We start from the raw sequence: 25845 nt of genomic DNA, 5'->3' as shown, positions 1-25845 counted from the left end.
CCTTTCACGCCCCCGTCCCCCCCCCCTCCCTGCCTTTCACGCCCCCGTCCCCCCCCCCCTCCCTGCCTTTCACGCCCCCGTCCCCCCCCCCCTCCCTGCCTTTCACGCCCCCGTCCCTGCAATCCTGGGCAACGCTGGGTATATCAGCTAGTATATATCTAAAGATATATAAAATGTAAGGATGTGGTAGGAACCTCATATGTGTGTTCAGTGTGTGTCCTGTTGTGCTGCCTCTGTTCAGTGAGAAGCTTGTGGAGTGTTTGCAACAGTGTTGCAGTGTGCCCTAGCAGAGTGAGACAGACAGTGTGATGCAATAGCTGAGCTGTGTGTCTGTGCAGATTAGGCAGAGAGGCTCCGTGGAGAAACTACAATTCCCATGAGATCCTGGGCAGTCACCTGATGTGAAGAACCAATCAGAAGGCTAGGATGACAGGGACAGGAAAGGGAAGCGTGGGGGAGAGGTCACGCTAGAGAGGGGTTCTGGAAGGTAAAGGAGGAGGGTGTATGCGTGCAGGGGTCTGTGACCCGCCTGCATAGGCTAGCTTTACCCCGCAGGCCCTTAGGAGAAACCCCTGAGTCACAGTAGGTTGCTGTGCTGCAGGGACGCCCATAATTAGGGTGACATGGTGTCCCGGTTTAGCCGGGACAGTCCCGTTTTTTTAACCTCTGTCCCGTTTTTTTAACCTCTGTCCCGTTTTTTTAACCTCTGTCCCGTTTTTTTAACCTCTGTCCCGTTTTTTTAACCTCTGTCCCGGTGTTTTAGTCTCTGCCCGGCTGCCCTGCATGCTGTAAAATGTTCCGTTTTTTGTGGTTGTTCCGCTTTTGACCATCAGATCAGGGGGGGCAGCAGAGAGCAGACAATGCATGGAGGAGAGCAGGGCCGGGACTAAACTGCGGAGCCTAGCAGTGAGACCCGGAAGTGTCAGTGAGAACTTCCGGGGTGTCTGCTGCCAGGGCTCAATATGGCTTCCCCCACCCATGCAGGTATGGTCCAGAATGGGGGACACAAACACACTCACACAATGGGGGGGGAGAGAGAGGCACAGGCACAGTATGAGGAAAGGCAGAGAGAGACACACACACACACAGGCACAGTATGAGGAAAGGCAGAGAGAGACACACACACACACACACACAGGCACAGTATGAGGAAAGGCAGAGAGAGACACACACACACACACACACAGGCACAGTATGAGGAAAGGCAGAGAGAGACACACACACACACAGGCACAGTATGAGGAAAGGCAGAGAGAGACACACACACACACAGGTACAGCATGGGGAGAGACACAGAGAGAGAGACACACACACACACAGGTACAGCATGGGGAGAGACACACACACACAGGTACAGTATGAGGAAAGGCAGAGAGAGACACACACACAGGTACAGCATGGGGAGAGACACAGAGAGAGAGACACACACACAGGTACAGCATGGGGAGAGACACAGAGAGAGAGACACACACACAGGTACAGCATGGGGAGAGACACAGAGAGAGAGACACACACACAGGTACAGCATGGGGAGAGACACACACACACAGGCACAGCATGGGGAGAGACACACACACACAGGCACAGCATGGGGAGAGACACACACACACAGGCACAGCATGGGGAGAGACACACACAGGCACAGCATGGGGAGAGACACACACACAGGCACAGCATGGGGAGAGACACACACACAGGCACAGCATGGGGAGAGACACAGAGAGAGACACACACAGGCACAGCATGGGGAGATACACAGAGAGAGACACACACACAGGCACAGCATGGGGAGAGACACAGAGAGAGACACACACACACAGGCACAGTATGAGGAAAGGCAGAGAGAGACACACACACAGGCACAGTATGAGGAAAGGCAGAGAGAGACACACACACACACACACACACACACACAGGCACAGTATGAGGAAAGGCAGAGAGAGACACACACACACAGGTACAGCATGGGGAGAGACACACACACACACAGGCACAGTATGAGGAAAGGCAGAGAGAGACACACACACACACACACACAGGTACAGCATGGGGAGAGACACAGAGAGAGACACACACACACACACACACACAGGTACAGCATGGGGAGAGACACACACACACAGGTACAGCATGGGGAGAGACACACACACACAGGCACAGCATGGGGAGAGACACACACACAGGCACAGCATGGGGAGAGACACACACACACAGGCACAGCATGGGGAGAGACACACACACACACAGGCACAGTATGAGGAAAGGCAGAGAGAGACACACACACACACACACACACACACACAGGTACAGCATGGGGAGAGACACAGAGAGAGACACACACACACAGGTACAGCATGGGGAGAGACACACACACACAGGTACAGCATGGGGAGAGACACACACACACAGGCACAGCATGGGGAGAGACACACACACAGGCACAGCATGGGGAGAGACACACACACAGGCACAGCATGGGGAGAGACACACACACAGGCACAGCATGGGGAGAGACACAGAGAGAGACACACACACAGGCACAGCATGGGGAGAGACACAGAGAGAGACACACACAGGCACAGCATGGGGAGAGACACAGAGAGAGACACACACAGGCACAGTATGAGGAAAGGCAGAGAGAGACACACACACAGGTACAGCATGGGGAGAGACACAGAGAGAGACACACACACAGGCACAGCATGGGGAGAGACACACACACACAGGCACAGCATGGGGAGAGACACAGAGAGAGACACACACACACACAGGCACAGTATGAGGAAAGGCAGAGAGAGACACACACACACAGGTACAGCATGGGGAGAGACACAGAGAGAGACACACACAGGCACAGCATGGGGAGATACACAGAGAGAGACACACACAGGCACAGCATGGGGAGAGACACAGAGAGAGACAAACACAGGCACAGTATGGGGAGAGACACAGAGAGAGACACACACAGGCACAGCATGAGGAGAGGCAGAGAGAGAGACACACACAGGCACAGCATGGGGAGAGACACAGAGAGAGACACACACACAGGTACAGGGGGGAGGGGGGGAGAGAGACACACACACACACAGGCACAGTATGGGGAGAGACAGAGAGAGACACACACACACAGGTACAGGGGGGGGGGAGAGAGACGGGGAAGGGTGGAATGAGAATGGTCAGTGGATATTCAGAGTTGAGTGCAAATAGCCGCACGGCTATTCACAGTTGAGTGCAAATAGCCACACGGCTATTCGCACTCAGTAGAACTTAACTGAGTGCGAATAGCCGAGCTTTTATGAACAGGTTTCTATGCCTTTATTCACTAGAAAACAATCAGAAAGTCTTATAGCTCAGTGGTTATGCTGCAGGCCATTAGCGTTGTGGACCAGGGTTCGATTCCTGGCAGGGATGTTTATTTTTTTCCATTTTTCTTTCTACTGAGTGCGAATAGCCGTGCGGCTATGAACACTGTAATGTCAGTAGGTTTCTATGCCTTTATTCACTAGAAAACAATCAGAAAGTCTTATAGCTCAGTGGTTATGCTGCAGGCCGTTAGCATAGTGGACCAGGGTTTGATTCCTGGCAGGGATGTTTATTTTTTCCATTTTATTTTCTACTGAGTGCGAATAGCCGTGCGGCTATGAACACTGTAATGTCAGTAGGTGTTTCGCACAGCTATTCGCACTCAGTAGAAAAAAAAATGGAAAAAGTAATTACATCTTCAGAATCGATAACAGAAGAATCAACAGACACTTCTAAATCTATGACCACATTGTGAAGTACAGTGACACATTTCCCAATATGTTTGGCATTTGGCACAGATGTTTCTATAGATTTTAAGAGTATTCTCCATTTTCCTGACATGATACCGAATGCACATTCAACACAACGTTGAGCCCTAGATAGTCTGTAGTTGTAAATTTCGGCCTCTTTTGATAACGATTTTCTAGGATACGGCTTCATGAGGTACTTCAGCAACGGGTAGGCCTCATCTGCTACGAGTACATGAGGCATCTTGTCCCGGTTACTTGATGGCAATGTTTTGTCAGCTGGAAACACAAGTTTTTTTTGTTCGATTAACTTGAACAGTGAGGATGCTCTGAACACACCACCATCGCTTTGCTTCCCATATACTCCGACGTCAATCGCAATAAAACGACATTTGGCATCAGCAACAGCTTGCAAAACTATCGAATGAAAATGTTTGTACAGTAATTGTAGAACATTGATCCTGACTTTGCTGGGAGTTTTATTCGAATATGCTTGCCATCGATAAATTAGTCTGAACAGGAGTAATTTTTCCCTCTATTTTTTTAACAATATAATCAAATGTTGTTATAGACATTCACATATACTGTATTCAAAGAATTTACGTGCATGCAAGCGAAGCATGGGATATAAGGTTGCAAATTCTCCAAGTGTCTCACGCTGGACATTTATATCATGGACATTTGTTGTCCTGCCACCCAAAAGTTAACTTCTGAGATACACATTATCCAATAAAAAAATCATGCAGAGCTCTTTAGACAATGCCATTATACACTACAAGTGGACAATCTGGAATTGATGGCTTTGGACGACACGTTGATGTAGAAGGTGGTTAAGGTCCCTCTGAGTTCGAAGATCTTCTTGGAGGGCCTGGATGGTCAACTGCAGGATATGGTCACTGGATATCACGGGGTGGGATCACCCGGTGGGAGGAGGTTGCCTCCTGCGAGACGCCGTAGTAGTGTCGCCTCTAGAGAGGGACACCTGTTATTATATGCAAGTTCGTTCTATGCTCACAAGTAAAGTTATTGGTTGTAATATATATGCTGTTGTGTGATATATATATATATATATATATATATATATATATATATATATATATATATATATATATATATATTGTCCTGCGAGGATCACTCCCCCTCGGGTGGGAGCCGTCGCAGGTGGAGGCGCTGAAGGTCCCTTCTCTCCTCCAGTAATGCCGGGCCTCCCCTTCCCTCAGCACTGCCCCCCTCCCTTCTCTCCTCCAGTAATGCCGGCCCTCCCCTTCCCTCAGCACTGCCCCCTCCCTTCTCTCCTCCAGTAATGCCGGCCCTCCCCTTCCCTCAGCACTGCCCCCCTCCCTTCTCTCCTCCAGTAATGCCGGCCCTCCCCTTCCCTCAGCACTGCCCCCCTCCCTTCTCTCCTCCAGTAATGCCGGCCCTCCCCTTCCCTCAGCACTGCCCCCCTCCCTTCTCTCCTCCAGTAATGCCGGCCCTCCCCTTCCCTCAGCACTGCCCCCCTCCCTTCTCTCCTCCAGTAATGCCGGCCCTCCCCTTCCCTCAGCACTGCCCCCCTCCCTTCTCTCCTCCAGTAATGCCGGCCCTCCCCTTCTCTCCTCCAGTAATGCCGGCCCTCCCCTTCCCTCAGCACTGCCCCCCTCCCTTCTCTCCTCCAGTAATGCCGGGCCTCCCCTTCCCTCAGCACTGCCCCCTCCCTTCTCTCCTCCAGTAATGCCGGCCCTCCCCTTCCCTCAGCACTGTCCCCCTCCCTTCTCTCCTCCAGTAATGCCGGCCCTCCCCTTCCCTCAGCACTGTCCCCCTCCCTTCTCTCCTCCAGTAATGCCGGCCCTCCCCTTCCCTCAGCACTGCCCCCCTCCCTTCTCTCCTCCAGTAATGCCGGCCCTCCCCTTCCCTCAGCACTGCCCCCCTCCCTTCTCTCCTCCAGTAATGCCGGGCCTCCCCTTCCCTCAGCACTGCCCCCCTCCCTTCTCTCCTCCAGTAATGCCGGCCTTCCCTTCCCTCAGCACTGCCCCCCTCCCTTCTCTCCTCCAGTAATGCCGGCCCTCCCCTTCCCTCAGCACTGCCCCCCTCCCTTCTCTCCTCCAGTAATGCCGGCCTTCCCTTCCCTCAGCACTGCCCCCCTCCCTTCTCTCCTCCAGTAATGCCGGCCCTCCCCTTCCCTCAGCACTGCCCCCCTCCCTTCTCTCCTCCAGTAATGCCGGCCCTCCCCTTCCCTCAGCACCGCCCCCCTCCCTTCTCTCCTCCAGTAATGCCGGCCCTCCCCTTCCCTCCTCCAGTAATGCTGGCCCTCCCCTTCCCTCAGCACTGTCCCCCTCCCTTCTCTCCTCCAGTAATGCCGGCCCTCCCCTTCCCTCAGCACTGCCCCCCTCCCTTCTCTCCTCCAGTAATGCCGGCCCTCCCCTTCCCTCAGTACTGCCCCCCTCCCTTCTCTCCTCCAGTAATGCCGGGCCTCCCCTTCCCTCAGCACTGCCCCCCTCCCTTCTCTCCTCCAGTAATGCCGGCCTTCCCTTCCCTCAGCACTGCCCCCCTCCCTTCTCTCCTCCAGTAATGCCGGCCCTCCCCTTCCCTCAGCACTGCCCCCCTCCCTTCTCTCCTCCAGTAATGCCGGCCTTCCCTTCCCTCAGCACTGCCCCCCTCCCTTCTCTCCTCCAGTAATGCCGGCCCTCCCCTTCCCTCAGCACTGCCCCCCTCCCTTCTCTCCTCCAGTAATGCCGGCCCTCCCCTTCCCTCAGCACCGCCCCCCTCCCTTCTCTCCTCCAGTAATGCCGGCCCTCCCCTTCCCTCAGCACCGCCCCCCTCCCTTCTCTCCTCCAGTAATGCCGGCCCTCCCCTTCCCTCAGCACTGCCCCCCTCCCTTCTCTCCTCCAGTAATGCCGGCCCTCCCCTTCCCTCAGCACCGCCCCCCTCCCTTCTCTCCTCCAGTAATGCCGGCCCTCCCCTTCCCTCAGCACTGCCCCCCTCCCTTCTCTCCTCCAGTAATGCCGGCCCTCCTCTTCCCTCAGCACTGCCCCCCTCCCTTCTCTCCTCCAGTAATGCCGGCCCTCCCCTTCCCTCAGCACTGCCCCCCTCCCTTCTCTCCTCCAGTAATGCCGGCCCTCCCCTTCCCTCAGCACTGCCCCCCTCCCTTCTCTCCTCCAGTAATGCCGGCCCTCCCCTTCCCTAAGCACTGCCCCCCTCCCTTCTCTCCTCCAGTAATGCCGGCCCTCCCCTTCCCTCAGCACTGCCCCCCTCCCTTCTCTCCTGCAGTAATGCCGGCCCTCCCCTTCCCTCAGCACTGCCCCCCTCCCTTCTCTCCTCCAGTAATGCCGGGCATCCCCTTCCCTCAGCACTGCCCCCCTCCCTTCTCTCCTGCAGTAATGCCGGCCCTCCCCTTCCCTCAGCACTGCCCCCCTCCCTTCTCTCCTCCAGTAATGCTGGCCCTCCCCTTCCCTCAGCACTGCCCCCCTCCCTTCTCTCCTGCAGTAATGCCGGCCCTCCCCTTCCCTCAGCACTGCCCCCCTCCCTTCTCTCCTCCAGTAATGCCGGGCCTCCCCTTCCCTCAGCACTGCCCCCCTCCCTTCTCTCCTCCAGTAATGCCGGGCTCCTTAGGCTCCGCCCCTCTGTCCCTCCCTTTAGGCTCCGCCCCTCTGTCCCTCCCTTTAGGCTCCGCCCCTCTGTCCCTCCCTTTAGGCTCCGCCCCTCTGTCCCTCCCTTTAGGCTCCGCCCCTGCTAGTCTCATCTGCACTGGCTACCTATGCAGCTCCAGCAGCCCATCCACGGGCCCCAGGTAACCCACATGCCCCCTTATAGCCCCTCCCAGGCACCTTACCCACCCCAAGGGGGGAAAGGCCTTATTTTTGAGTGTGTTTGCAGAGGTGGGCTTATTGTGTGTGTGTCACTGTGTGTCACTGTGTGTGTGTCACTGTCACTGTGTGTGTCACTGTCACTGTGTGTGTCACTATCTGTGTGTGGCAGCAGCCGCCTGAGGTGATGAAGGACCTGAGTATCACCAGGGCGGCTCAGGTAAGCAGCGCTCCGGGGGGGACAGGGTATAAGAGGCTTGGGGGATGGGGGGGAGGGGGTATAAGAGGCTTGGGGGATAGAAGAACGAGTCTGCGGAGGGAGAAACACCTCACCACCGTCTCTCCTCCTCCCCACACCGGGCAGCAGCTGCGGAGGAGAGCACCTGCCCCGCAGTGCCGCAGTGTAAGAGGAGAGGGAGCTATGCAGGGCCCTGACAGGGGAAGGGCAGGAGGGCCCTGGGACACCACCAGGCCTGACGCCTAATCCCAGCATCATTGGTCTCATTGACTTCAATACATGTTGTATGATTAACTTTTGCAGATACCCCCCCCCCCCCCCAATGATCTGTGCCCCATAAAATAACTCAGTGTGATCTAAGCTGTCAGACGGTCCCTCATGCATCTCAAATGGCCACTTCTTGCAGCTGATTGTCATTCTTGTTTAGAGAGTGTCTGAAAGTGAGTGAGAGAGTGTGTATGAGTGAGAGGGTCTGAGAGTGTGTGATTTCCCACCCCCCCTGCTCCGATTTGTGTGTGTGAATGTGTGAGAGAATACAGACACCAACCCACAATCAGTCATACAGTAGTCACCCACCACCCAAGTGTCAGTCAGTCAGTCACCCAAGTGGCAGTCATTCAGTCACCCAAGTGGCAGTCAGTCAGTCACCCAAGTGGCAGTCAGTCAGTCACATAAGTGGCAGTCAGTCACCCAAGTGTCAGTCAGTCAGTCAGTCAGTCACCCAAGTGGCAGTCAGTCAGTCACACAAGTGTCAGTCAGTCAGTCACATAAGTGTCAGTCAGTCAGTCAGTCACCCAAGTGGCAGTCAGTCACACAAGTGTCAGTCAGTCAGTCACACAAGTGTCAGTCAGTCAGTCACACAAGTGTCAGTCAGTTAGTCAGTCACCCAAACCTGGAAAACCAATTGCGAGTAGCAACATCATCAATACCAGCTAACATCACACGCCTCACCAAAGAGAAGCAGTTCCAGTTAATTGAATGTTTGACCAAATATAGCAGGCTAATTTTTAAGTTGATCATTTTGTATGGCCCGCGAATGATGTTATAAATATCCAAATGGCCCTTGGCAGAAAAAAGGTTCCCCACCCCTGCTATAAAGTACACCTAGTTTGGCATAGGATTTGGATGTCAGGGTATCAATGTGCAACCCAATTGTTAAATGGGAGTTGAACTATATGCCCAGATATATAAAACCAGTAACAGGGGCTAGGATGGTTTTAGAGCTGGTTTTTATCTGAAGCTCTGTGATTGGCAGCTTTAGCAATTAAGCTCTGGTCCCAAATACCATTGTTACAGTCTTGTCAGTGTTTAAAATCAGTTTGTTTTAGGAAATCCAGTTTCAAGTCTCAAAAAATCAGATTGAAGTATGTGTTCAAGGTCAGAGAGGCGAGGGCTGCGTGCATATAGGATAAGATCTAAGGCCTCTCACAATAACCCGTTAGGAATATTAATTCCTCATCTATCCGACATAAGTATAAAATATAGTCTACCAAGACCCCTAATACAGAGTTACCCACCTTATACGGGAGCAGCTGCCAGACGAGTATAGTAAATGTATCTTATTTCTTTTGCCACTGGAGGGCAGCGTGGAGTTACACGGAGGGGCGCCCGTAAGGACGACGTGCCAGTTAGGCGGAAGGAGAAGCGCACACACTTTTATGTGAAACGGATATATTTGGGGAGGGATTTAGTAGTCTGAGTAAGAAAATTAACCATTTAAATATGTACAGATTTAATCCCACTTTTGGAAATTAGGGATGTTGCCTAAAAGTTTGAGAATGCATAAAGTGCCACCCATGGGCTTTAATGAAGCAGCATTTGTGGGCTAAAGGGAACAGCATTCTGTATAAAGGTATTTTGGACTCGATATAAATAATTGATGCCAAAAACTAATATTAAGTAAATTGAGAATGGAAAAATCTTCAACACAAACGTACAGAATGTGATATTCTGAGAGATCTTACAGATGTTATCAAATCCCACAATGAATATATAGAAAATGTCTGTATAGAACGAGTCAAACAAGAATACGTTTAAAGCTGCAGTTCAGTCTTTTTTTTTTTATTTTTTTTTTTTTTTACTTCAATAGTTTCATGTGGGCAATCTCTAATTACCTAAAGAACTGTATAGCTGAAGGTCAATTCGTTCTCCATGTATTGATAGGCGAAATTTGGTGACATTATTAGTGAAGGGATCTGTTTTTCTTCTGCGTTTTAGGAAGTGCCGTAGTTACAATCTGAAGACTTTGTATTTACAAAAGAGATTTTATTTATTTGAATATTCATGAGCACTCCTGCACTGACATGTGCTAGAAGGAGGGCCGGGCTGACAAAGGGGTGTGCCAGGGCTTGTGACAGGACATGAAGGGGCAGTGCCTTAGCAAATGGCTGTTAAAATAGAATACAAGAAAATTGGTCTTTCAAAGTTGTTTTTTTAAAAACAGAAAATGCTAAAAGTATTTTTTCTTACTACAGAACTGATTTAATAAAAAAAAAAACACATGCAGGATATTGTCTGAACTGCAGCTTTAATTGGGAGATACAGGGGCCACAATTCAGGTCATTTAGCTGAAAGAAGGGAAGCCAGTCAGCCAGTAGAGCAGGTCAGCCGGTCAGCCAGTAGAGCAGGTCAGCCGGTCGAGCAGATCAGCTGGTCAGCCAGTAGAGCAGGTCAGCCGGTCAGCCAGTAGAGCAGGTCAACCGATAGAGCAGGTCAGCCGGTCAGCCAGTCAGCCCTGCTGTGCAATGGGGGGAAAAAATTCCTTCCTGACCCCATTAAATGGCGATCGGATGGTCCCTGGATCACTGCGCAGTGAGATCAGATGGAGCAGCACAGATCAGCGTTGTTATACACAGGGCAACACTCGGTATATAGAGATGCGGGTGATGGGGCCCTTGTGCCCCTGTGTATAACTCACCTGCTCCCCCATCCCCCTGCATATCTATCCCATTCACCCCGTTTAAGTTTCGCCTCGGGCGCATGAAACCCGTGCTCCGGCCCTGCTCCTTGTTCTCTCTCACGCCCAATATCCCTATCTCCCTCTATTACCTGCCCCTCCCGCAGCCTTCCTGATCTTATCTGCCTCTCCTGCGGTCAAACCAACTTCTCAGGGCCCCTAGAAAACCCCTGTATCTACGCCCTGGCTCCTCTGCTACCTGCTCCCGGGGTCTTCTCCGCCTAAAAAAGGTGAAGCAGCAGATCCGTCCACACCTCTCGTATTCTCCTTCGCCATGGCCCACCTCGTCGCCAGACTTGACATCCGCTTCGTCGTCTGCCTCATCGGCCGCCTTGTAGCCCTCCTCTTCGCACCACTTGACGCCCGCTTTGTCGTATGCCTCATCGTCCGCCTCGTAGCCCGCCTCGTCGTCTGGTGGCACGAAGGGCTCCACCTTCGTGCGTGTCCTGACCTGCAGGAGACATGAAGTGTTTGTAACCAGGGACAGTGATACTCTGTATCGCAAGAGCTCCTGTGCCACCTATACCCCCTCCCCAATACCACGATATACCGCCCTCCACAGGGCAAATACCCGTTATACCCACCTCCCCAGGCCCAGTACCCAGTTATTCACCCCTCCCCAGGCCCAATACCCTGTTATACACCCCTTCCAAAGCCCAGTACCCTGTTATACACCCCTCTCCAGGCCCAGTACCCTGTTATACACCCCTCCCCAGGCCCAGTACCCTTTTATATACCCCTCCCCAGGCCCAGTACACTGTTATACACCCCTCCCCAGGCCCAGTACCCTGTTATACACCCCTCCCAAGGCCCAGTACCCTGTTATACACCCCTCCCCAGGCCCAGTACCCTGTTATACACCCCTCCCCAGGCCCAGTACCCGTTATACCCACCTCACCAGGCCCAGTACCCTGTTATACACCCCTCCCCAGAACTCCATTATACGTCCCTCCCCAGGATCCTTTACACACACACTCCCCAGACGCAGGACCCCCTACGGTGGAGGTGTAATGTCACATAGGTAGTGGAAGGTTTCCCAGAGAAGGTGTCCATGTGTCACAGCTGTTTCATCACCTTGGGTGAGAAGTCTCCCTACTCTCTGCCTTTCCTTTCCCTCTCCTGTCAGTCTCTCTCTCCCCCTTTAATCTTATCTCTTTTATTTATCTCTGTCCCTCCTTATTTTTGTTTCTATGTATTTCTCTCCCCCCCCCCATGTAAGGCCTGGGACATAGAGGGTTCAGCCACGCTGAGCCGCGCTCCTGCTCTGCCTCGCCTGCAGAAAATGGTGTTTTTTTCTGTCCTTGCAGGCGAGGCAGTGAGCGCGCTCTGGGGGCGGGGTGGAGGCCGAGCAGAGGCAGAGCGGAGGCGTGTCAGGAGGCGGAGCGGGAAGCGGGGCTAGTCCCCGCTCCCATTGGATGGGAGCGGTCACGTGACCGCTTCTTCGCTTCCCCGAGCGGCAAATTTTAAACTTGCCTGTCTCGGCAAAGTTTCTGAGCCTCTGCACGCATGAGCACGCATGCGGAGGGGGAAACTATAGCCGCGCTGATGACAGATGCAGGGGGTTTGTGCATCTGCTCAGCGCGGCTCAGCCCACCTCAGCGAGCTTGAACTTACTAATAGGCCCAGGCCTAATAGGGGCACAAACCTCAGATCTAAGTGTGTGGGGTTCTCTGTCTCTGGAGAGACCCCTAAATGTTCTCTCTTTGTTTGGGGAGACCCCTAAATATTCCCCAGTGTAGCTCGTTTCAAAATAACCCAGAAAAGTAGTCTTGAGCCCTCGGTGACCGGGCGCTATGACCAGAGGGACTAGGCTCTCCCTTACCTGTGAGTGTGGACTACGTCCCCCCTGCCTTCCCCCCCCCCTCTGGCAGTGACGTGACACAGCCGGGGGAAGGGCCAGGGAGGTTAGAATTAGACAGAGGCGCGGGGTCAGTCTACGCCCTGCCATGGGAGTCCCGCCCACCCTGCCCTTTATTGTGAATACTGGTAAATATGTTGGTTGTACGTGTTTAAAAGAAAAAAAAGGAGGGGGAGTTACGGGCCATTGGATCGGGTACCTTTGGCCTTTACCCAATGAGCGAGCACTCTGGCAGGGGGTTGGCACTAATTAGGTTAATTGAAGTTTTACTAAAAAGCAGCGGCCGCCAGACCTCGTGTTTGTGGTTATTTGTGTATTGGTTATGGTGGAGTTTGGGAAGCCAAGGGAAGGGGGGGAAGGAGAGGGGGTCTCACAGTCTCCGAGGTCAAGTTTCTATTTATCAAAAATACATTGAGTTACCTCTGGTTTCCAGGCATGTCCTGGGGGAGTTATCACAGAGACACAGAAGCGTCGCTGAGTTTGGGTGAGTAACTCCCTTAACCTCTCAGCAGTTCTCTGTCTTATTTCCAGCTTCACATCGGGTATCCATATCCATTCTTCGCCTCTGATCTGTATGCAGGACAATGCTTTAAAGCTGCAGTTCAGACAATATCCTGCATGTGTGTTTTTTTTAATAAATCAGTTCTGTAGTAAGAAAAAATACTTTTAGCATTTTCTGTTTTTAAAAAAACAACTTTGAAAGACCAATTTTCTTGTATTCTATTTTAACAGCCATTTGCTAAGGCACTGCCCCTTCATGTCCTGTCACAAGCCCTGGCACACCCCTTTGTCAGCCCTGCCCTCCCTCTAGCACATGTCAATGCAGGAGTGCTCATGAATATTCATGAGCTTCCACTGAGAGACAGAAGCAGAAGAAAAACAGATCCCTTCACTAATTATGTCACCAAATTTCGCCTATCAATACATGGAGAACGAATTGACCTGCAGCTATACAGTTCTTTAGGTAATTAGAGATTGCACACATGAAACTATTGAAGTTAAAAAAATTAAAAAAAGACTGAACTGCAGCTTTAATAGGGCCTCTTTGGACTTGAATATTTTGGTTATTGAGGAGGTGGGGGAAAAACTTAGCCACACAAGGAAGGATATACTCAAAGTGGAAATCCTCATTGAACAGTCTAGCCCTGGTACGGACGTTGTACAATCATTGGATAGTCTTAAGACCAAGCTGGAAAAAAATTAAAAGTGATCTGATTCACTTTAAGAAGTTGAAATTCAAAAAAGTTGTTAATGACTATAAAGATGGAAGAGTATACCCGTGGCTGAAGCAAGACCCCAAACAACGCAAGAACCAAAGAGGGAGAGCACCCCAGGGAGTCCAAGAAGTCCACACCAGTGACTCTGAAGCCCATTCCTCAACAGAACGTCAGAGAGGCCAAAGTCCGGCCCCTTTTTTAGGCCAATCCAAGGACAAGGAGAAAGGAAAAGGAAAATTAGACGCGGGGGCCAGGGGAAAGGGAAGATCACCCTATCCCCTACGTACAACGGAGCAGAAATGAGTATGGACACCTTGGTTGTTAATCTGTCTGATTACACTCTTAATCAATGTGAAATGTCTGTTTTAGCTAGGGGGCCCTCATATGTACCTACTACATTGTTTAATGATTTTGATTTGGAGGTTGACCTATTTAAATTCGAACGTGTATTAAACCTTAAATCATTTTTTTCTAACAGGTCTACAGAATCGGTGCATTCCAATATCCAACCAGGGACAGGTAATCCTCCTATGAACAACAAGGGACAGTTAATTTGGCCACTGACCAGCAAGGGACAGATAATTCGGCTTCTTATCAAGGTACCAAAATGTGTAAGCTCAAATCCACTTTTGTCCCGCCATTTAAAAATCAATCAGTCAGCACATATATACGACTGGTTAAGGGGGACATTGCAAGGTACAAAAAAAACAAACATAGGGCTACATACAATATGTCTGTTCAGGAAAAGGAAGCATTATAAATGTTGACTAATAATAATGAGATTATTATTAAGCGTGCGGACAAGGGGGGTGCCCTAGTAGTGCAGAATTACTCAGATTATAAGGCTGAAACCATCAGACAACTGAGTGACATTAACTGCTACATTAAATTGGATAGGGACCCTACCTTTAACTATGCGAGAGAAATTAAGGAAATTATCCAAATGGGGGTTAATAACCAGTGGATAACAGAGCCTGAATCTGAGTTTCTAACTATGTTGCATCCTAAATGCCCTATTTTCTATACCTTGCCCAAAATACACAAGAATTTAAACAATCCCCCGGGGCGGCCTATTATAGCTGCTATTAATTCATTAAATCAACCCCTTGCAAAATTTGTAGACACATTTCTACAACCTATAGCACAGACAGCCAACTCATACATCAAAGACACGTTTGATTTCCTTGACAAATTAAAAAAACTCACCTGGTGATGGGACTAATCATATTCTGGTTAGTTTAGATGTGTCTAGCCTTTATACAATAATCCCCCATGTTGAAGGTCTTGAGATAATCAAGGCCACCCTCATTCGCCATTATAGTGATACTGTTCCAATTGAATACATTATGCTCATTTTACATTTCATTCTCTATAAAAATTATTTTAGATTTGAGAGTGATTTCTTCCTGCAGATTAAGGGGAGAGCAATGGGCAGTAATATGGCCCCTGCTTACGCCAACATATACATGACACATTTCGAAGAGCAGTACATCTACAAATCAGACTTTTTAGTGCATATTAAAAGCTATTACAGATATATTGATGATGTTTTTCATATGGACAGGTACGGAGGATCAGCTGTTATCTTTTTTTGAGTATCTTAATGGTCTCCATTCACCGGTCCTCCTCACTAATACATGGAGTACACAGCAACTCTCTTTTTTAGATGTCCTCATTACACAGACTAATGGGGAGTTACATACTGATCTTTTTAGAAAGGATACAGACAGAAATGCAATTTTAAGGGCAGATAGCCATCATCCTCCTTTTCTTATTGATGCATTACCTTTTTCACAGAAAGTCCAGGTCTGCAAAATCACGAGCAGGAAGGATCATATTGAACCAGCTATTGGAGAACTACATGGTAGATTCCTGGCTAGGGGATATCTTCCTGCGTATATCCTCCTGCTGTGTTAGACCGGGCACTGGATAAAGAGGTAAGTGCTACCAAAAATAAGAAGGAGGACGTGCGTTGTATTTACCACTATATACAGTCAAGCTGGTGGTTTTATTAAATCTACCATTCTTAAACACTGGCATATTCTGCAAAATGATGATATATTATCTGAAAGTTGCTGTGTACCACCAATGGTGGCATTCAAAAGAGGGAGAAATCTGGAGACTTCCGGTGACGTCACAGCCGATGGTCTGCTAGTGAGAGAGCTCCCGGCACCCTCACCAATCTATACACTAGAATAAGCTCATTCTACATCCCAAACCCCCGAAAATTGACCCCACACCAGGAATAAGCACCGGAGAGATGGCAGGGAAACCGCAGAGAAAAAACCAATGCCCCGTCACCAAGTTCTTCCCTCCGGCGCAACGCCAGGTTGAGATCAGCCCCAAGGAGCAAGATGGCGCCGGAGAAGACCCAGAGCACGAGGCGCGCAGCGGCCGACACAGCCCGACTGACTCGGACCCCCCCGTCCTAAATAAAGACTTTTTTGATGCTCTAATCACCAAAATGAGGAGGGGAGTGCAGGAGGACACGGAAAAGGCCCTCCAAACCATCCGGGCAGAGGTGGAAGCGCTGACGGAGCGGACGGAAGATCTGGAGGTGAAGATGGAGGGAATCTCAAACGAACAGGCTGAGACCCACGAGGAAGTACTGAGATGCGGAGAGGCGATCCGACACATACAAGACAAACTAGAAGACATGGAGAACAGAGAGCGGAGGCAGAACATCCGCCTCAAAAATATTCCTGAATCCATCACCCATGAAGAACTCCAACCATACCTCCGCAGACTCTTCCTGCAGCTCGTCCCTGATCTCTCAGAACATGACCTACATACAGATCGCGCCCACAGAGCCCTGGCCCAGAAATCAGCGGACCCAAACCGTCACAGAGATGTGGTGCTGAGAATGCACGCATACTCTGCTAAAGACCGCATCATGTCAGCGGCTAGAGAAGTGAGGACTGTGACTATGGATGGAGTGCAAATTCAACTCTATAACGATCTCTCCCAATTGACAATAAATAAAAGAAACGCACTGCGCCCACTCACCTCCTACCTCAGGGACCAGGGGGTAAAGTACCGCTGGGGATTCCCCTTCAAACTAGTGGTTCTGCGCAATGGCCGCCACCACACAGTAACAACCCCTGAAGACGCCAAGAACTTCCTGAAAGCGTTAGGAATCCCTCTCCCACCGCAGAAGAGCAACCGCCCCAGCACTGAAGAGACGCTGGAGACGACCCTCCAAGAAGCCCCCCGCACATCGGAAAGATTGGCGAGCCAACGCCTCCGGTGAACCCCGATGAGCCAGCCAGCTGTGAGGCCCAAGGAAACCACACGCGGCCCCTGCAGTCATCCCACGCAGTTCCAGAGGCCCTAAAGACCACAGTATACACCCAGCATAAGAATCCGTAATAAACAAAATATTCCCCTGGACCCGAGTCCCCCTAGACTACACCCCACGAAATTACCTTCCCCTTCCCTCCCCCCCCAATTCCCCACCCCCCCCCCTCCTATTCCCCCCCCCAACCCTACCCCCCCCCTCCCCTTGCCAGTACCTCCCCATATTCCTCCCACCCTAACCCCCCCCTAACCCTCCCCTCCTCCCCCCCCCCCACACACGTTAAATGCCCACTTACCTTCACCGCCCCCACCTGAGACCGAGGGGAACCAGGACCCCGCTCGGGGTGTCTCGGACAGCAACGAGAGGAATCGGCAACCAAGCTGCTCCTCTCCGGGCGTGGCCCTATCGTGTCACTCACGTGCTCCGGAGCTGCACCATCAGAGACACAGACACCAGAGCCGCGGACCTGCTGCTGCTCTCCCCCATAAGCATGCCCGGTTGGCGCTCCCGATAGACAAGAGATGCCCAAGATCCCCAACCTAAGGAGCCCACACACCAGGACATCAGGCCCAGAGACCCCACATACGGACTCAGCACCCCGCGATCCGCCCCCGGGAGCAACCTCCACCCCCCCCTCCCTTCCCGCAAGTGGCAGGTTGTATGAACAAAAATCCTCCCCCCCCCCCCTCTTCCCTCTCCCATCCCTATGGCAAAGATGCTGTACCCCGATATCCCCCAAAGAAAGCCCCACTTCTCCAGCCTACCGCGCTCCCCCCGAACTACCCCCCCACCCCTCCCCCCTCGCTGTCAATCCGAAAATTACATATGTCCAAGGCCTTGAATCAACTGAGCACCCCTACCGGGGCTCACCCCCAGAACCATAGGGCCCCCCAATTGAACCCGCAAGTGTATGCCCCCCCCCCCCTGAATCCCCCTGCCCCCCCCTCAATCCCCACCCCTCTCCACCCCATACATTCCCCCCCCCGCCACCTCCCCCTACCCCTCCCCCCAACCCCGGATCTGAGCCGGTGTGGCACTGGATACCTCAACCCACCTCACAACAGCTGACACACTATAAAAAACTCAGCTATTCACCTCCAAACACCCCCCCAGACCATAACTAAGCCCCCTCCAGAGGCAAGTCCCAAACACTCGAATAAGCCAGATGTCCCCCCTCCTCCCCCCCCCCCATTTTTTCTCTTCCTACCCTCCCCCCCACTAGTCAAAGTAAACACCAAGTTATACTGCCCCCCAAAAGATCTCCCCACCCCCCTCCCTGCCGCGGACAGCTTCCCCCACCCCCCCTCCCTGACCTGCCCCCCCCCCCCCACAAGATCAGAGATCCGGACTATGTTTACCCAATATGTATAGATATATGCCAATGTATAAATAACTATTGATGTTCTAATTTAAAATGGAGCTATATAAGGGATCTCTCGCTCTAAGAACGTGATTCCGTCTGAGTGCAATGTATAAATTCCTTACTGAACTCTGGTATACCATGTGCTCCCCCTCCCCCCCCTCCCCTACCCCAGTATGCCCCCCTCCCCCCCCCCCCCAGAGAAGTAACGATCTATGTTATGCTAAATTGTAGTGCTATATACCAATGTTTGAACGCATCCCAATGAACAGTTGATACCAGCAAATCGCAAGGGAAACCTAGGCTTATGATGAGAACTACCCCCGAGAACAAGGTTTTTAACCCCCTGCTAACTATGTGTATACTATATGCTAGCCCCCCCTTGTCCCCTCCAGGGGAACCTACACTGTTATAAACTAATGTTTAAAGGTGTTCCATTGTTGCAATTTGACAATAGCAAAATACAAGGGAAGCCTCAGCCATAGACTGGGACTCCCCCCGAGAGCAAGGTTTAACCTATATGCCACCTATGTGTACTCCGCACGCCCCCCCCCATCCCGCCCCCACCCTATTCCCAGATACCCCCCTCCCCCCCCCTACCTTTCCAGATGCTCCCCACCCCCCCCCCCTATCCCCTCCCCCCCCCATCCCCTCCCCCCCCCCTACCTTTCCAGATGCTCCCCACCCCCCCCCCTATCCCCTCCCCCCCCCATCCCCTCCCCCCCCTCTCCCTCACCCCCCACCCCTCCCCCCCTTATCCCCTCCCCCCTACCCCCTCCCCCCCCTCTCCCTCCCCCCCCCCCTCCCCCCACCCCCCCCCCTCCCCCCCTCCCTCTCCTCCCCCCCCCACCCCTACCTCCCTCCCCCCCTCCCCCCCCCACCCCTACCTCCCTCACCCCCCCCACCCCTACCCCCCCCCCACCCCTCCCCTCCCCCACCCCTCCCCCCAACCCTCCCCCCCCCCTCTCCCCCCCTCCCTCACCCCCCCCTTGCCCCCCCCCATCCACCCCCCCCCCACCCCTCCCCCCTCCCCAACACCCCCCGTCCCCCCCCCCTCCCCTCCCCCCCCTCCACCCCCCTTCCTCCCTCCTCCCCCCCCCACCCCCCCCCGGAACTCACAAAGAACACACAGACAAGGACTTAACATAAAGGAAAAAAAAACAATGTTTACTAAAGATGTAAAAGATTATCTATGGCCCAAACCAAAGGAGAGTAAGGCCTCCATAAGCCAGAGGTGCCCTTCCTTACTAGGGACCCCCCCCCCCCATAAGCAATGGGGTGGGGGTGCTGGACCCTTCTTTCTGGCTACGGTCCGTGAGTGACGCCCCGAAAGTTCTCCCAGGGGTTTTTTTTTACACCCCATCCCCTTGACATCAAAATGTCAAGAGGAACCTTTTTCGGGCTCCAAGACAGCCCATTCTCTTTCTTGTCCTCCTGTGTCCTCCCCCCCCCCACCTCTCCCCCACCACCCCACCCTCCCCCCGTCGACCTCCACCCAGCACCCCTTGTGGGACCACTAAAGACTACCCCCCACATACCCAACCAGACACACGAACCAACCCTGACATGGGAACAATTCAGGGACAGGGGCTTATCCCCGAGACCCCCCCTCCACACTGATGGCGTCGATCAAAATTATTTCCCTGAATGTCAAAGGCCTTAATTCGGTTCGCAAACGCAAACTAGCCCTTCAAGAATTTAAAAAAACTAAAGGGGATATAATTTGTATCCAAGAAACCCATTATAACAATGTAGACCCGCCAAACACATTTAAACACGTGTACCCCCAAGCGTTCTTCGCTTCCTCCCCCAGCAAGAAAAGAGGGGTGGCCGTCCTGATTAAAAACAACATACCATTTGCCCTGACGACGGTAACCAAAGACCCCGAGGGACGGTACATACTCCTCCAAGGTACGCTCTCAGGCTCCCCCTTAGCCATCCTAAATATTTACGCCCCAAACGCCAACCAAACCCAATTCCTACAGAACCTCCTTAGCACCCTCGACCAACCGACGCTCTCTTCCCTTCTCCTAGTCGGAGACGTAAATATGGTACTTAACCCAGCCCATGACAGATCAGGCCAAACTACTGCCCCATATTCCATCCAACTACAGACAAAAGCCCAAAAATTTCAAGATATCCTCGGGGAGTACTCTCTGACAGATATTTGGCGAGCCCAGCACGTGGGTCAGCGAGACTACTCTTTCTACTCAACCCCCCATCAGTCTTACTCGAGGATCGACTATTTTCTGGGCACCAATAATGTACTCCAGGCATCCTCCCACTCCGAAATAGGCCCAATAACGTGGTCTGACCATGCCCCTATCGTACTCACCCTCTCTCTGCCTTTCGTCAAGTCCTTAACATACAATTGGAAACTCGACGACTCGCTTCTCAACGATCCACTAGTAGTCAAAACAGTGAAACAAAAACTGATCTCCTTCTTCCAAATAAACAAAGGTTCAGTGCCCTCAGCAGCAACTCTGTGGGAGGCCCACAAAGCCACCATCAGAGGGGAACTTATATCAATAGCCTCCTACAAGAGGAAACTTAAACAGAGAGCCCAGAAGGAACTCACGGATAAAATCCTAGCGCTAGAGCGCTCACACAAACAATCCTTATCAAAAAAGGTGTTCAGAACACTCGAGAAAGCGAGATCCGACCTAAAAGTGCTACAACTTGACGAGGTAGAGAGAGCCCTGAAATGGACCAAACAGCGGTTCTACGATAGGGGCAACAAAGCGGACAAACTTCTGGCCTCCAAATTAAGAGGCTTGAGGACAAAGTCCCAGATCACAAAGATCAGGACTAAAAGCGGCCTAGTCTCCTATAACGAGAAGGACATCGCGAATGAATTCGCAGAGTTCTACACAGATCTTTACAATCTCCACCCAACTAGCATGCCAAAAGATATCGCCAAAAATACATCCGACTATCTAACCAAATGCAACCTCCCATCCCTCACTCAGGAAGAACTCGAGTTCTTAAACAAGAAAATAACTCTAGAGGAACTAAAAAAAGTGATATCCTCACTTAAATTAGCTAAAACACCCGGTCCCGACGGATTTTCCAACGGGTACTATAAAAAATTTGTAGGCCCCCTGTCCCCCCACCTCCTAGAAATGTACAACTCCTTTATGCAAGACCAACAGATCCCAGACACTATGTCGGCAGCCAATCTGGCTATTATTCATAAAGAGGGCAGAGACCCCCTTCAATGCGGCAGCTACCGCCCAATATCCCTCCTAAACTCTGACCTCAAACTTTTCAGCAAAATCCTAGCAAACAGGCTGAATCCTATTCTCCCAAGGCTAATTCATATAGACCAGGTGGGATTTGTGTCAGGAAGACAGGCCTCTGACAACACCCGCAAAATTATTGATATTATAGACCACGTGCACCTCAAACAATCCCAGGCCCTGATACTAAGTCTCGACGCGGAGAAGGCCTTTGACCGCATCAGATGGTCCTATCTAGACCAAACGATGCGCCAATTCGGCTTCTCCGGACCATTTCTTGCCGGCGTCCGGGCCCTCTATACTAATCCAACAGCCCTACTAAAACTTCCAGGAGGCCGCTCCAACCCAATAAAAATACAAAACGGCACCAGACAAGGCTGCCCCCTCTCCCCTTTACTATTCGCCCTATCCATAGAGCCCCTGGCCGCCCGAATTCAAACTGAACCCACTATTAAAGGTATCCCAATCGGAGACAGGGAATACAAAATATCCCTGTTCGCCGACGACATAATTCTCACTCTGTCAGACCCCCTCACCTCCCTCCCTAACTTAGAAAAACTCCTTGACGAATTTGGCCAACTATCAGACTATAAAGTCAATACTGACAAGTCAGAGGCGCTTAGCATCTCCCTCCCGAACCCCGTATGGTCAGCCCTACAACAGAAATTTAAATATAAATGGAACACCTCCCACATCAAATACCTCGGAATCAAAATAGCAAGTTCATATAACTCGCTGTATCAAATTAACTACCCCCCCCTCTTCCGCCAGATCTTAAAAGATCTTGAGACCTGGCTATCCCACCAGATCTCCTGGTTCGGAAGGATAGTATCCACCAAAATGAACATCCTACCCCGCTTGCTCTACTTCTTTCAGACCCTCCCCGTCCCTGTCCCACTAGCAGAACTGAGGAATATTCAGGCCCATATCTTAAGATTTATATGGCAACAACGTAGAGCCAGGGTCCCACGATCGGTCCTATTAGCCTCGAGGTCGAGAGGGGGTCTGGGGGCCCCGGACATACTCCGATACTACCTTTCGGCCCAACTGAGGCAGGCGGTAGTATGGAACAGTTCCCCCGCCACCAATTGCTGGCTGGAGATCGAGACACACCACGCTTTCCCGAACCCCCTCCCGACCCTACTGTGGTCCCCAGCTCTCAAAAACAGGAAATCGCTGAGACTTGGTCTCGGGGCAATGAGATGCACGAGGTCGACATGGTTAAAAACCAAAGGGAAATATGGCCTAGCTTCAACCCCCTCTCAACTGACCCCCTTATTCGGGAACCCGGACTTCCCACCCGGATGCGCCCGATCCCAATTCAGCCAATTTCAAGGCTTAAACATCAGAGTGGTTGCGGATTTGCTGGAAAAAGACGAGGCCATGTCCCTCCCGGAATTAAGAACCACATTCGCGTCCCCCAACTTGCCCATTTTCCAATACCTCCAGATCCGACATTTCCTAAGAACCCAATCCCCTACTCTCAAGTTCCCGCCGCGTTCTAGATTCGAGACCCTCTGCCTCAAAGGCGAATACCAAAAGGGCCTCATATCAGAGATTTATAAAACGCTCGAAGCATCTCAGCCCCCCCCTAACCACCTATATATGCAGAAATGGAATGAAGACCTAAACACCAACTTGGACCTTGAGGATTGGGAGGATATCTGGGAAGCAGCCACCAAAACCTCAATTTGTTCCGTCACAAAAGAAAACATCTATAAAATATTATTCCACTGGTACCTGACCCCGAGTAGACTGAGCCAAATCTACCCAGGCACTTCAGACGAATGCTGGAGAGGTTGTGGTCAAAGGGGGGACATGCCCCATATTTGGTGGACATGTCCGGAGATCCAAAGATTCTGGTCCCGGATCCAGGGCCTCCTGACCGAGACCCTGGATATAGAAATACCCCTGGACCCGCTGATCTACGTGCTGGGAAAACCAATTGACGACCTCCCTGCCCCGGCGACCAGACTCGCGGCGGCAATTCTGACAGCTGCGAGATGCTGTGTCGCGGCGGCATGGAAGAAAATTAAAGCCCCCTCCAGAAGAACTGTGATAACAAGAATAGACGGAATTATGAGCATGGAAAAACTGACGGCAATGTTAAAGCAAAAAACCCCACAATTTTACTCTACCTGGGAACCCTGGATAGGACTATCAACCCCCACATAAACCCCTCAGCTACTCCCCCCCCCCCCCTACGGCCGACGAACCCTAACCCCCTCCCCCCTCTCTTCCTGAAGTCGTTCCCAACTATCCACCTTTCCTTCGTCTCCCCCTCTCTTTTTCACTATTGAAAGAAGGAAAAAGGGTTTATTGTGTGTCATTTACCTTTTCTATACCATGTACATGCACTGCGCCGTACTTACAAGTTGGCCTGTGAGCCAGTGTCGATATTATGTACCCCTGTGATGTATGACACCAATAAAGGAAAAATATTTAAAAAAAAAAAAAAAAAAAAAAAGAGGGAGAAATCTGGCCGATAGCCTGATACATGCAGATAATGAGGGTAACTACAGAACTCCTCATTTTCTGGAGGGTGGCAGACCGGGTAACTTTAGATGCATGAGCTGCTCGGTCTGTAACAGTCTGACTACCGGTAGTCAATTCAGTCACCCCCAAAGCGGGAGGATCATAAAAATCAAAAATAGAATCACATGTAGATCTGAATATGTAGTGTACGTAATAAAGTGTCCATGTGGTCTTCTTTATGTGGGTAAGACCATAAGAATGTTAAAAACAAGGTTCATTGAACATAAAAGTGTAATTCGAAAAGGTACGGATCCCTCTATTCTTGTGCAACACTGTGTGGAACACAATCATAATGCTGCCTCTTTACGCATCATGGGTATTGAGACAGTAGCACCTAGACAAGGCACTCCAGATAGGGAGACTTTCTTATTGAGACGTGAAGCATTCTGGATACATGCTTTAAATACCAGCAACGGTATGGTTCTTAATGAGAAACAGAATTTAAAATGCTTCCTTAATAGAAGGTAATTTTTTGTCTTTCTACAGGCATATTTGATCTTGCACCATCCATGGACTCTGCACTTACCAATTGGGAAGATTATCCTTTTTGTGTGTTTTTTTTCCCTTCTTTTTTTCCCCTCCCTCCCTCCCTCCCCCTTCCCCTCCCTCCCTCCCCCTTCCCCTCCTTCCCTCCCCCTTCCCCATCCTCCCTTCCCCTTCCCCCCCCCCCTTGTTGTGTGTACCCTTTTCTGACCTAGGTATACACACTAGTATATTCTAAATATGGATGTACTGCATATTCTTATGTGGCATTTCACTGTAACTTTGCAGGATTATACTGATGTCATCTGCAGTATACAGTCACATGTTTTAATAGTATTTTGCTGTATTAGTTTTGTGCACATAAGCTTTATTAATATTTTGGTGTGTGGTTTATTTACACTTTCAGGGTGATTTATAGGAGTGTCTCACTCCTCCCTGCTCTGACACTGATCCCATGGCGACGGATACATCTTTGTCCAGCCCTGTGAGTACAGTCTTGATTGGTGCACGCCCGCCCCCCCTTACCCTCCCCTGACTGCCGGGTCACGCTGACGTCATCATGGGGGAGTGTTCAGTCTGGGGAGAGGTGTGGCTGTGGCTGCAGTCCTCCAAGACAGCTCTATGCTGTATTGCCAGGGATTTAGACCTAGACGTCTGACGTCACTAGGGGGCGCCATATGGTAGCTCTGACGTCATCAGGTGGGCGTCAACATCCTGGTTATGTGGCAGAGCGGGGAGGGGTGAGTATCAGGGGGGTGGTATATATTGTGACTGTTTCTTGTGTTTGTAGCCTTCACCTTGACTGCCGAAACGTTGGACTTTATGGCATATTAAACCTCCTTTGAGTAAGACCGTGTGCCTGCTTCTTCTTCTTTGTCCGGCTACAGGAAGGGTCAGGAGACAGGGAGGACAGAGGCAGGAGAACCCCATCTGGCTCCGGCCTTGCCTGTCCCTACGAATACAAACATACAACCCCTCACTGAATAACATAGCCCTAATCCCATGTAATAATCCTGGGTGTAAACAAAATAATGGTTTTATGAATATTGTAATGGTTTATTAGGGACCTAGGAGGTAGCCAGTGGGGCTGTTATGTGTATTTTTGTTTA

The 25845-nt window shown here is 51.3% G+C and overlaps 1 long non-coding RNA gene across 2 annotated transcripts; it reads left to right on the top strand.

The window, feature by feature from the left end:
* The first annotated feature begins 436 nt into the window (after nt 1-436).
* LOC142467266 (uncharacterized) lies at nt 437-25845 on the top strand. 2 transcript variants are annotated; one of them, XR_012788321.1, is made up of 4 exons: nt 458-984; nt 14300-14420; nt 15619-15758; nt 24740-25845. It is a non-coding gene; the product is annotated as an uncharacterized LOC142467266 (long non-coding RNA). The 2 variants fall into 2 exon arrangements; XR_012788320.1 differs by lacking the exon at nt 24740-25845 and having other exon boundaries at nt 437-984; nt 15619-16038.

The sequence above is a fragment of the Ascaphus truei genome, chromosome 16, assembly GCF_040206685.1.
Source record: "Ascaphus truei isolate aAscTru1 chromosome 16, aAscTru1.hap1, whole genome shotgun sequence".
Lineage (NCBI taxonomy): Eukaryota > Metazoa > Chordata > Amphibia > Anura > Ascaphidae > Ascaphus > Ascaphus truei.
Note: the sequence above shows the minus strand (reverse complement) of the source record. Positions and strands in the feature narration are given on the sequence as shown.